Source organism: Amblyomma mixtum, chromosome 5 (assembly GCF_055824585.1).
Source record: "Amblyomma mixtum isolate Tamu chromosome 5, ASM5582458v1, whole genome shotgun sequence".
NCBI lineage: Eukaryota > Metazoa > Arthropoda > Arachnida > Ixodida > Ixodidae > Amblyomma > Amblyomma mixtum.
Window position 1 is genome coordinate 144,023,191 of NC_143016.1, and position 14,235 is coordinate 144,037,425.

Below are 14,235 nucleotides of genomic sequence, written 5' to 3' on the forward strand. Positions count from 1 at the left end.
GCCTGAGCGCATAAAATGTAATTGGTTACATGAAGGATAAAGGGGAAAGGTAAGGTATATAGGCTGTCGAGCCTAACTTTGGCCAAGATTTAAAAAAGAACATATTTGAGGTGGGCCAGGGAAACACCACTTACAAACAGTTAGCAGCCGGCTTGCTCATCTAGGAAATTTTTCTATTGCTATTAATTAAGAGGTAATTAAGATAATTTTTCTAAATGCGTAAATATTGACTTTAGATGGCAGATGTGAATATTAATGATGAGAGCACCTTCAGAAGCCCCCATTCTATTTATTTGCTATAAAGAAAGCTTAACCTATATCTCTCTTCCGAGCTCCAAAGAAAGTGCGCGAAATACAAAAAAATCACGTGTCTAGCGCATTCGCGAGGCCCGATTGTGCTGCTCTCAGTCCTGACTTGAGTGAACGAAATCTGTTGCTGGTATGGCGACGACCCCACTGCTCCGGCAGGCCTCTATGTCCACGGCGTTGCGACGCCCGCGCGAGCCAGTCGGCAAGCGTGACGGCGCAAGCTGGGCCGCAACCACTGTCCACATATTTATTTATTTATTGCAATACCTTCAGGGCCCCAGTGGGGCGTTACAGAAGGCAGTGGATAAAAACGTATACACAATGCAGGAAAATGAAAACAAAAAGTAAATGCAAAATATAATGTAATACAGTGAAAAAAAGAAAAAATGTAAGCTTGAACAAAATACATATCAGATTAGGTAACACAACAGCCTAGTAAAACACATAGTTTTCCGCGGAATTTTTAAATAAACAGGTGTCAGAAACATCGGCCTATCGGAGCAATAAGGTCGTCGCGCCTTGCCAGCATGGAGTTTTTTTCTTCCTCCATGCTTGCCAGCACCTCATTTCGTTCACTCAAGCCTGGATTGAGAGCAGCACAATCGTGGCGCGCGAATGCACTAGTCACTTGATATTTTTGTATTTCGTGGACTTTCTTTGCAGCTCGGAAAAGCGGCGATACGTGAGGCTTTCTTTATCGAAAATAAACATAATAGAGGTTTCTGAAGGTGCTCTCCAATTTTGCTATTGACATTTGCTGTCTAAAGTCAATATTTACGCATTTAGAAAATTATCTTAGTTGCTAATTAATCAATTGGCAAACAAAAAATTGCCTTTGACGCGCAAGCCGGTTGGTAGGTGTATGTAAGTGGTTTCTTTTTCCTACCTCAACTATTTTAACTTTTAACCCTTCGCTAAAGTTAGCCTGGACACCCTGTACAAAAGAAGTTGGCGATCTAGTGAACTGTAAAAGAGACCATTGACGCTTCCAAGAACTTTAGGATGTAAAAAATATCCCGGGAAAGACCTGCTGTGGCTCGGTGCAGAATTATCGTGTTCTAAAGCGGGCCAGAGCCACAACAGATGCTGAATATAAAAGTATAGACTTCCCCAGTAGTGAAGATAATTCCAAGTGATGGCTAGAGTGAGTGCAATCCTTACGAGGATGCTAGGAATGCTTGGAACTCCCGCTTACATTTGCTTTGTGTTCTTTTTATCATAGTCCAATGCCTTAGGGGAATTCCTTAAAGAGTGGAAGATGTGGAACAAGGGAGCAATTGATTTGGTCAGCCGAAGCGCAGCCATCGGCTGGCTGCCTAATTAGCAGCCGTCCTGCTTAGTTTTTTGGTAGAGCTTTGGCCAGGCAGAGTCCCTAACTCGCTATAAGTGGAATTTTTCTTCGACTACAATGCTGCTGTGAAAGTTGTAGCGGTATGGATGTGTTGTGTTTCCCTTCAAATACTTCGTTCTCCTCCGCACAGACGTCGTTCAACAGGAATGCGCAGCCATCGTGAAGCAGCTCGCGTGCCTCCCGCAAGGTCTCTGAGGAGCTCTGTATTGTATGCTCTCGCAGAAATGACCTCCAGAGAGCCGCAAAATCTTTCCCGACTGACAAAAATTGTCAGTGATGCAATCTGATACCAGTTCATATCCCAGCTGTCTATCTGACGACCTTCCGGGTTATTGCCCGTCCTGTCATTCTAGGCGCGCTCGGCATTGCTTGGTGCAGTTTTTCTGAAGGTACCGTTCTGTGGAGCTACCATCTCCTCGATGGGGCAAGACAGTGAGCTGAGTGATCGGTATACCACTCCTTTTATATTAAAGGTGTGTTACATCATACGTGAGAGACAAAGATATTCAGGTAGAGTTTTCCTTCCGGGCGTCCCTCTGCAGCAGTGTTTCTATGCGTCCGCCACCAAGAATTCGCAGCAGGCTGATTTAGGAAACATGTTGGCTTGCTTAGAACCATTCCACGGTTAAGTGACGATCTTCGACTGGTAGAAGGTATGCCGCGTAACTGATGTCTTGACAACTCCTCTTTATCGAACTCAAAGGCAACCGCTAGAGAGCGAAACACACGATCATCTCGAAAGGACTGGGACCACTTTACCACAGACGCCGACCTTGGCCTGTGTTGAGAGTAAGTCTGTAGGATGAGTAATGCAAAGGGTGTGTTATTAGAGTGGCGTTGGTGACTGGTATCGGAAGGATGGGCAGAACTTAGGGAAAATGCTTTCTGCTACCACAGTAGCCTTTTCAAGGATTGTATAATGCGCTGTAGTTTTCCCTACAATTGCTCGGTAGGCTGGTTTGGCGACGGAGATCAAGTGCCCATTTGGATTATTTCTGGGGCGATATTCGCCCTTGGATTTCATTACAGCATGTGCCCTGCGGCTTCATTTTAAATTGAAAGCATTGTGGCGGAAGACATTTGTGCATTCTTGACAACCACGTGGGATCCAAGTACAATATATGGACTTCCATGGGAGCAGTAAATTATAGGTAGGAGAGTAGCTGGTGGTTTAATTCATGTATCCTTAAAACAGAGGCTAAACAGAGCTCTTGATTATCTTACTGTTAAACTGTACCCAGCTGTCGCCTAGGTTTAACTATATTAGATCAAATCTTTCCTGTCTTTTGCTATAATAGCCAACAGATTGCCTCGCATCTCCCGTTCAAGCTTGTTCGTCGGTATATCCAATTCGGCACAGCGGTGTTCATGAGCCGCTATGGGCTGACTAGCTGCTGTTGTTGGGAGTTCTACCTCCTCCAGCTCGCGCTTCCGGAGTTCTCGTTGCGCAGTATTTCGAGAGCGACTTCATTTGTTAGCATTTTCGGCCTCCTGGTGGCCGGCGGGTCGGCCTTAGCGGCCGAGAGGTCTGGAAAAGGCTGGAGTTATAGATGTTGCGCCACCGCAGCCGCTTCGACTTATTTAACCTCTCTTTCGTGCCGTAAGGTCATACCAGCTCACCCGCGTGCTCCGCACCTGTTACTTTCGATGGCGGCGCCAGGCCAGCCGATTTTGGCGTCTAGAGGTGTGCGCCGAGCACGGGTTTCACTGAGAGCTGCGCGAGCAGACACCTGATAAACAGTAAAATACACAGGTCTTGCGCTAAAACGGTGTAACAAGTTTTGCCGCTAGGAAGGCTATGAATCTGCGCAGACTGTCACGCTTGTGTGATTGACTGGATTCACTGAGGAGTTTTAGATGTTTTTCGCAATTATTTTTGATGTGCACTTTTATGGCTGCGGGCTCTGTAGCTGTGAATTTTAGGACAAAATACAGAGGGCAGGAGAAAGCTTGACTGGTACATAGCCCAGCCAAAAATGTACGAAAGCCGACTCGTTGGTGCGACGTGTTCCTTGTGCGTTTCAAGTTCTGCGCCCTGGTGTATGCGCCGACTGCAGTTACGGATGGCACAGCGCTGGTTGTGGCAAAAAGTACTGAAGTCTGACCCACGAGTATGGCTACAACAACCTCCAAAACGACGCATATAATAAGTCATAAAAAGCGTAGAGAATCCCAGGAGTGTCACTATAATTATTTCCGTTGTACTGGATCTCTCGAAATTTCCGTAGCCCTCCACTACGGCATCTCTCATAGCATGAGTCGCTTTGGGACGTTAAACCCCAATAAACTAAACCAAATAGCTCCTTTGCAAGAGCAGCCTGCCTCTCATCACTCAGTGCCCGTCGAGATTATTGCTCTTCAAGGAACCTGCGCGTCCGAGATTTAATTAAGGCCCCCTGATATTTTTCTGTGGCAAACTGCTGCAACTGTGCTTTCATATTGTCTATGTCATCAATATAAGCCACCCGTATTAATTCTTTCTAGCTCATGCAGGGAATTTAGGGTACACCCAAGCTCACGCAGGTGATTACACTTCAGAAATTTTATCCGTCCTGACGCTTCGATTCCCAAATCTTAGGCTCCTGCTTCAATAGATCCCACCCCTGAAAAACCGAAAGAACCCCACTCGCGCATGTATCTTTTAAACAAGAAATGACAGCACGCTCATAAATTTAAACTCTCAGGAGAGAATTATTGAGCTTCCAGAACTACTACCGAAGCAGGAGAATGCGGCAGCTGCTCTTTCCTACCTCAGCATATACCATGGAATGGTCACTTAAGGAAATCGGCCGTACCCAGTAGCCATGTATATTAAATAACAGTGCCGCAGAAACACAGATCTTCTATAGCCGAGCGTTTGAGGAAGATGGAAATATGTGAAATAAACACTATAGCATTTTTGCCGCTGAATGCCAACAAAGTTGTTTTCACGAAGAAAATTAGTCAAAATAGCTGAACTAAGGTCCTTACGCACACGCACACTTATCAGTCCTCATCATTGCAAACAGAATTTAAATCACCAAGAAATATGATTTCGCGATCATTGCGCAGAACCTAATGTGACGACATAAAGAAAACCTGTCTTTCTCGTTGATTTCTTAATTCATAAGAAAGGAGACGTCAAGGACTTGAAGAATTACAGACCAATCAACTTATTGTCCATTGCCTACAAGGTATTTACTAAGGTAATCGCTAATAGAGTCAGGACAACCTTGGACTTTAGTCAACCAAATGATCAGGTAGGCTTTCGTAAAGGATACTCGACAATAAATCCCATTCACACTATCAATCAGGTGATAGAGAAATGCGCAGAATATAACCAACCCCTATATATAGCCTTCATTGATTACGACAAAGCATTTGACTCAGTGGAAACATCAGCTGTCATGCAGGCATTGCGGAATCAGGGTGTAGAAGAGTGTTATGTGAAAATATTGGAAGATATCTATAACGATTGCACAGCTACTATAGTTCTCCATAAAGTCAGCAATAAAATTCCAATACGGAAATGTGTCAGGCAGAGACACGATCTCGCCAATGCTCTTCACTACCTGCTTACAGGAGGTATTCCGGGGACTGGAATGGGAACAGTTGGGGATAAGAGTTAATGGAGAATACCTGAGTAATTTGCGATTCGCTGATGACATTGCCTTGCTAAGCCACTCAGGACAAGAACTGCAAAGCATGATCAATCAGCTAGACAGGCAGAGTAGAACGGTGGGGCTAAGAATTAACATGCAGAAAACCAAATTAATGTTCAACAGCCTAGCAAGGGCACAGCAGTTCGCAATTGGCAGCGAGGTGCTGGAAGTAGTAAGAGAATATATCTACTTGGGGCAGGTAGTGACCGCAGATCCTGATCATGAGAGAGAAATAACTAGAAGAATAAGAATGGGGTGGAGCGCATATGGCAGGTTCTCTCAGATCATGAATGGTAGCTTACCAATATCCCTGAAGAGAAAAGTATACAGCAGCTGTATCCTACCGGTACTCACCTATGGGGCAGAAACGTGGAGGCTAACAAAGACGGTTCAGCTTAAGTTAAGAACAACGCAGCGAGCTATGGAAAGGAAAATGATAGGTGTAACGTTAAGAGATAGGAAGAGGGCGGAGTGGGTGAGGGAACAAACGCGGGTTAATGACGTCTTAGTTGAAATCAAGAGGAAAAAATGGGCTTGGGCAGGGCATGTAATGCGAAAGCAAGATAACCGTTGGTCCTCAAGGGTAACGGAGTGGATTCCAAGAGAAAGCAAACGTAGCAGGGGACGGCAGAAAGTTAGATGGGCGGACGAGATTAAGAAGTTTGCGGGGATACAGTGGCGGCAACTGACAAAGGACAGGGTTAATTGGAGAGACATGGGAGAGGCCTTTGCCCTGCAGTGGGTGTAGTCAGGCTGATGATGATGATTAACAGGCGCGTACACACGCAAATCAGCCACCACTCTTCATCTGAAATAGCAAGGTCGCAGCATATAAGGCGCCCATCACCATGTAAGCTATACGAGAGGTCTGAAATATGAAATCTGTTGCTGAGGTAAAGCAAACATGCTCCAGAGGAGCCTTTCGTGTAGCTACCAATATTATATTCATTCAAAACCGGATTGACAGCTCTTTCCGTCTCCTCGCCAGTAGATAATTTTGTTTCCTAGGTGGCACCTGCATTGAAGCTCCATCTCTTCAAGAGGTGCTTAAGTTTATATTGTCGCCTTCGATTTCGTATACCCCTCAGGTTGAGGTTGGCGACCTCAAATGCTGAAACTGCTGCCATTCCTGCTGCTTTGCCTTACTGAACTCGATCCGCCGGGGCTGGGAGAACCGCCTGAGAGTTGGTGACTTTCAGCGGAATAGTCGTCCTCTTTTTGGGAACCAGCCGACGCGGTGGCAGAGGGGTTATGGCGCTCGGCTACTGACCCGAAAGACGCGGGTTCGTTCCCGGCCGCGTCGGTCGAATTTCGATGCAGGCGAAATGCTAGAGACCCGCGTACTGTGCGATGTCAGTGCACTTTAAGGAACCCCAGGTGGTGGAAATTTTTGGAGCCCTTCACTACGGTGTACGTCATAACCTCAGTTGCTTTGGGTCGTTAAGCACCCCTAAATAAAACCATAAAATAATATTTTCGGCACCACTCCTTCCGTCGCCCCGGCGTTATCTGCCATCGTCTGATCTCGATTGTCGCACGGCTCTTCATCTGCGAGAAGCTTCAGCGGTGCGCTGTTCTCCATGAGGGCATCTAATGATGTCAAGGCCTCACAGCCCTTGAAGTCGGGAGAACCCGTCGCCCAGAGCTCCTGCTTCAGCCAACAGCTCAACAAACTTTCTGGAGGCCGACTATGCCAACGGCGCAGCTCTGCACTCCGACGACGCACCATGCACAACCACTCGTGAGGAGCTTCCATCTGGTGAGGCATTTGGGTGACAAAATGCTCGATCTCGGCAAGCACAGTGCGCACCGCATCAATCTCGCACGGGCCAGTATCTGGAGGCTTTGGATTACGATGCTTGAGTCCTGTATCTTCCGCTGTCCCTCTATGGGGCGGCATAAACTTTACTCCGTCGACACCTGGAACCGCATTGCCGACTTCACTAGAGGCATCCAGAACCTCCCAAATATCCATGATGTGATCAGTTAATCAGTTCGACCAATGACCCACCTATCGGCGCGCATCATATTTATCGACAGAGAGGCCAAAGCGACGGCATTGTTTATATCGTGGCATTCGGCACTGTCTTCGTGCATGACCAACCCTGCTGACCGCAGTCGCACAGGAGGTGTGCGATCGATTGCAACCAACGACTGGATGCCCAATATAGAGAGCGCATGAGGGATACTAGAAGTTGAAACACAGTTTTTCAGTGTCAGCGCGACCTCAGGATTCGCCGTTTCCATATGCTCCGTGCCCAGGAACCAACACTTTTAAGAGGGTTAGCTCTTATTAAGGCGATAGCCTTAATGGCTCATTCTCCCGTCCGTCCGGCGTTACATCCAGGGCCTGGGGTGACTCATCGACAAGCATAGCTGAAGTCATCAAACGGTTGACGTGTGTCCACCGAGATATGTGAGACCGCTGGTGCGTAATTTCCTTTCCTGAAATACAATTTTCATTTTCTTCATTACGGCCCCTCTTTCTTCTTTAGCTCCCACTTCCTCCCTCCCTGTACGGTGCAGTTCGGGTGACTACCGACATGACAGAGAATTACTGCGCCATTTCCTTTCCTCAAAAAGCGTTGCGTTCAAAGGTGTTTCCAACCAGCACCACATCGCGCCGAACAGGTGGTGGCGTTCCGTGGACTCCCTAGCAGCCCTACAACGTGCTGTCGCGTTCCAATCCTAAAGGCGAAGCTTAAGCGCAATCAATTAGCAGTTAATTAGCACTTTGGAATCCTCTAGGAGTAGAACAGGTTATACACCGAAATTAACTCATGAAGTTAATATTTAGTTATGGCTATGTTTGTATTTAATTGCTTATAATTAGCTAACCGATAACGTCATGACCTAACTAATGGATATTCGTAACGGGCTCGATGACACCGGTATTGTCCAATTCGGTTAATATTGACTTATGGTAAGGCTTAACATGGCGGCCATGTCGTCAGCATTCGGCAGCTGACAATTTCATACCTCATGGCGAACGGGCACCTACCGGCCTTGAGGCAAGGAAAAATAGCCCTCCAAAGAGTCGAAAAACTTTTTCGGCCCAAAGTGGTCAAAAATGTCCGACCTCAAGGGAGGAACTACACCTCCGAAAGCTACAGACCAACACTTACAACAACCCACGCAGACTACATGCTATAGACCCGGGGTCATTTGACTCACACTGCAAATTCTGCGGGGAGAAGGCGGACCTGTACCATATGGTATGGTCCTGCCAACGAAATCAGGCGGTCACTGTAAGTAACCAGCAAACGTAGGAGGGGTGGGATGCAGCTCTGACCAGCTCGGACGAAACGAGTCAAAAAGAACTCATCGAAAGAGCGCGGACAGCAGCCTACGCCAATGGGGTTCCGGACTGAGAGCTCCACCCGCCGCTACAACCTCCTAAAGAATTTCATTAAAATATTTTCACCACCAAGGCGGTAGACGCCCGCTCACCGCAAAATATGAAAAGGTAGCCTAAGCACGTGGCAATACATTACATGCACGATAGATGGCGCCACCGAACAGCTAACCATAGAGAAAGAAAAAATAAACAGAGGACACTCGGCAGAAACTGGCCTCAGAAAGTACGTCACGACTACGCAAGCGTCTAGTAGTATTCTCACCGAACACCGGAGGACGCAAACGCGAAAATAAATGTTGTTATATTAAAGCACACAAACTTCTTGCTGCTAAATGATTATGTTATGTTTCAATGTCACTGTTTTATCATATATATGAAGAGGTAATTTATTGAAAAAGGTTCCGAAGTCTTTTTTTTCGACCGTCGTCTTCACTGTCATTTCCATGTGATTGTGGGCGTCGGATGCGTCGGTGTTGCTGTGCTGCAGAATCGGCTTTTCTCGTGTGGGACAGCAGGTGAGACACATTTCTTGCAGAAGTTATGCTTGAAAACACTGACATAAATAGTGAGCACAAGCAACTGTTGCGTTTTTACATCGCAGTGAGCTGTTCACATACGGCGTAAGACACGCGGTGGCCGTGTGGGTGGTTTGTTTACAAAAGTAAGGGAGTGGTATGACTGAGGCATGGGGGCCCAGAGCACGAATAAATACAGCATAGACTCGTGCAGTTTTAGGCCAAATTGCTGCGCAGTCTTGAAACCTTGGTCCTTATTACTGAGACAAATGCGAATATATTGTTTTGCTCGTGGTGAAACACACTGCGCATTGCACGCCGTATTCCCGTATCCTTGCGTGGCGCGTATTTCAAATCCTGAAAGGACCCGCATTTGTACGTTTCGGGTATATGTTAACTGCGCCTGCGTTAAACTCCTATTTAGACTCAACATGTACTGCGAGTACTTGTGTGGCAGCGATATTGTATTGTGACGCGATTCGCTGTTACACTGAAAAGAATTTTTAGCGCAGTTATGGCTTGATATATTGTTTTGATTATTCAGAATAACACATGCATGCATTCACATCCTTCAGAAGACGCTGCCATGCCGTCCGGCGGCCCTTCCTACGGCAGCTACTGTTCTGTGTCGCGGTGCCAGAACAACGGAAGAACGCGTAAGAAGCCACGGACTAGTTTCTTTCGTACACCACGGGACAGCAGGTGCGTTGAGTTCTCTTATGTTTTTTTTATTTATTTACGCTAACTATTTACGCAGTAAGGGTGAAATCAAAAATCGTTTATTCGCATTTATAGCGCTAGCTTCATAATAGGAAGGCTTGGGCAAAACGTCTTCTTCATTTGAGTATAAAGTATGGTAAATTATTACCACTACGGGTTAGTAAATATTGTGCAAATATATTTTGCATCTAGTCCTGACACCCTCCGCTGCATGGTTTATCATGTTGACAGCACAAGTCCTCCGGAGGAGGTGCGGGCTAACATACGCTGCAAGTCTCACATAGCACGGCCTATGGGACGCCGGGGATCATACCTGCTCGTTCTGCAAGGCCGTTTGACTCTGCCGGAGTACCTTGCTTACTACGGTGCGATTATCAAACCGCAGCCCTTCCGACCACGTCGTATTTTTTGCTATCATTGCCACAAAGAAGGCCATATGCAAACCACCTGCCCTAATCCTGCTGCTGTGGTCGACATGAATGAACCATCAGTTCTTTGCGCCTTATGCAAATCACCGGACCATGATATACGCTCTCCCGCTTGTCCAAAGAAGAAGCGAGCGATGGAGCCGCACAAGCCATCTGTTAAACAGGATATTCCTACAAGTAATCGTTTTGCTGCCCTCGCATGTGATGACAACGACTTCCCTGAGCTTCCTTCAACTGACCCCGCTGCGCAGCACCCGTCTTCTCAGCACCCGTCTTCTCGGCAGCGTTCATACGCACAAGCGGCTCGCCTTCGTACATCAAATGATACGCCAACACGACCAGTGCATCCCTCACAAGTGGATTCCACAGATGAAGACGCAGCTTTAGAAAATGCTATCGTGGAATGTGCCGACCACCCGTTAACCGTGACTACCCCGACAGTGGATAAAATATTGGCGCTCATGAAGCAGTTGACCTCCCTCATCATAGAAGCTCTTCGGCCTAGCCATGGATAGTGCATCATCTATGGTGGTGGAGTGAAACTGTCGAGGCTTTGCTAATAAGGCCACTGAGGTGAATATCCGCCTTCGTGATGAAAAGTTGAAGGCATGGGCGTTCCTGTTGCAAGAGCATAATTCACTACCACGTCTTTCAGGATTCTGCGCATACAATTCACCCTCGATCCCTGATCGCCGTTGCATCGCCTCCTCCCTCACCCCAGGTAAATCTGCAATTTATATTCACAGCTCCATTCCCCATACTCCGCTAGACCTTTCACGGTGGTGCAACACACGTCAAGAGGTCGTCGCCCTTCTTGTTAAACCAGCACGCACCCCTCTTATTCTAGTTTCTTTTTATGGCCGTCCTAGCTCCGCATCTCCCAATCTTGGATGGGTACGTTTCCTTCGTTGTACCAACCCAGGTATCCCTATTCTAGTTGGTGGAGACTTCAACGGCGCACACACTTCGTGGGGTTACCCAGCAGATTCCTCAAGGGGTGCGCACATCCAAGGCAGCTTTTCAGATAATTCCTTTCAACTTTTCAACCACCCGAATACCTCTACCCGCCCAAGAGGTGGCCCGTATTCACCTGACTTGACTTGGTGTTTAGGGCCCGGTAACCCTCGTTGGGATGTTGAATCAGACTCTAGGGCTAGTGATCACTGCTCTATTTTCATCTCCCTCACTCCTTCGCGTCTACGGAAAGTACGCCGCAGCGTACGCATAACATCATGGGATTCTGTACGCGCTGACAACCGTTTAACTACATTCAACCCGTCTTCAGCAGTGTCTACCCTCTCTGATGTTCTCGCAACTCATACTATTACCAGTACTGTAAATGAAGGCGACCCAAACCCGGACATACACCTCCTGAATCTGTGGGCTCTTCGTCGCCAGGCCGATCATTATGCTTCTCGCAATCCTGAAGACCCCTTGGCTCTTCCCTCTCTTCACCGAGCTACCGCCCGAGCGCGGCGTTATGCAAAGCAACTAGGCAGGAAACGCTGGGCTGCATGGTGTGCCCGCCTGTCCTCTACGCAGGGCAATCGACATCTTTGGAGCGTTTCACGCCATGGAGCGCCCTTCTCAGGTTGCAGATTACACTGAAAGCATTCGCCTCGCGCTGAATGTGGACGAAGATACATTTGCACAACAAGCGGCCCGTCAGTTTTTTCCACACCATCACTGCACCCCTACATCTCCTCCAGTCTTATCGGTTACAGAGCCTTCCGATGAGGTTACTTCTGATCTAACCATGGCAGAATCGCTAGCCTCCATTGAACGCCTCAAAACTACCACTTCTCCCGGGCACGACGGCATACCAAACTCTTTATTCCGTAACTTGGATGGGTCTGCTTTGCAAACCCTACTGGATACTTTCAACCAAGTGTGGCGTTCTGGTGTCATCCCTGGAGAGTGGAAGCATTCTACTGTGGTCCCAATACCCAAGTCAGGTCAGCCTCCAGTATCTCTTTCGGCCCTTCGTCCAATTTCTCTCACGCCTACCATCTGCAAGCTTTACGAAAGCATTCTCGCCGCACGCTTGTCGTGGTGGCTAGAATCACACGATTGGTACCCAGATTCCCAAATAGGTTTCAGTCCCCAAATTGGAACGGAGGATGGTCTTGCTACTTTGGCTACTGACGTGCTTCACCACTCTCCGCATAGTCACCTCGTTCGAACGGTGATCACGACAGACATAACAAAGGCATATGATAACATCCTTCACTCTGCCATTCTTGCCTCTTTTCAAACTCTTGGTCTCCCTCACCGGTTTCTCCTATCCATTCACGCCTTTTTAACAAACCGTACCTTCAGTGTACGGGTCCATGGAAAGCCCTTTGGTAACTTCACTTCCAATAGAGGAGTGCCCCAGGGCTCCGTTCTCGCCCCCACATTATTCAATGTGGCTTTTATTCCTCTTGTTAGAGCCCTAGAGACCATCCCTTCTATCCATATGCTTGCGTCCGCCGATGACATAACCTTGTGGTGCTGTTACCCAGATGCGTCTATCCATCAGTCGGCCCTCCAACATGCGCTAGATGTCTTGACATCTCGCCTCCCACCTCTGGGTCTAACCCTATCGCCTACTAAGTCATGTTTCATTCGCATTGGTAACAAAGCCGGCTTACGGAAAGCTGCCCCTTTAAACTTTACAGTAGATTGTTCTCCGATTCCTTAGGTAGAAACTGTTCGTATTCTTGGCCTCCTCCTTCATACCTCTGGGACTGGCACCCCTTGGCTGACAGCCACACGTAAATCAGCTAACGCTACTATAGGTCTGATACGTCGCATAGCTATGCGATCTGGTGGCGCACGTGCTCATACCGCCCGCCAGCTTGTGCGCTCTATCCTTCAGCCACGGATAACATATCAGGCACAATTTCAACGTCTCACCCGCAGACAGTGGGACTCCCTTGAGGCTATCAATCGTGAGGCTATGCGCGCCATAACATTTTTGCCTCGTTTGACACCCATACCCGTGCTTCAGGAGTTCGCCCAAATTAATACTCTCAGTGAACGCATCGACCAGCGGGTGGCAAACAGAGCTCGCAAACAGTCTCTACAACTTCATCGTTTAAAGACGCTCCCTCCGTGGTCGTATTGTCAGCTCACAAACAATCGCCCCACTGTTTCCTCGTCGGTATCAGCCGCGCATCTGCCTGAAGGGTGCATATTGTACACCGATGCATCACATACTGCAGAGCGGGGAGTTACTGCTGTATATAGTCCCTCCCATCCGCATCTCAACTCCCGTGCGACGTACACCGCAGATACATGTACCCCCCTGGCATTGGAACTTCAAGCCATATACAATGCCATTGCTTCCCTTCCGCTCGTTCCCACATTCAATGCAGTTCATATTTATACAGACTCCCTCGCCGCCCTTAAACAGTTTAAGGCTGTTCGACGCACATTCCAGATTACACAATCAATTCACCTACTCTGCGCAAAATACCCATGTCCTGTACGCATACACTGGATTCGCGGTCATGCTCACGATCCACATAACATTCAAGCAGATGCTATGACTCACATTGACACATCAGACGACCCGCCACCTTCCCCTCTTCCCCCAGATCCGTTCCTGTCCCATGTCTCCGATTCACAAGCTCTGCGCCAGCGAACACGCGCTCTAATTCTTCCGTGTTCTCACCCTCTGCCCCGTAGTCTTACTCGGCAGGAGGAGGTCACTGCGGCGCTGCACCGGACATTTGTGATGTGCGGCACCTGTTGTGGACTTGCCCAGCGACGGCCCCTATTAGAAAACGGCTCCTCAGGGAGGTCGGCCTGTGGTGGAACCGCGACGGGTACTATGTGAAGTGGACTATGGACAATCAGTTCTCAAGCAGCCTATGCGAGTAGCTCGCCGAAACTGGTCTACGGCCGCCGCGGTGGCTGAGTGAGGGTG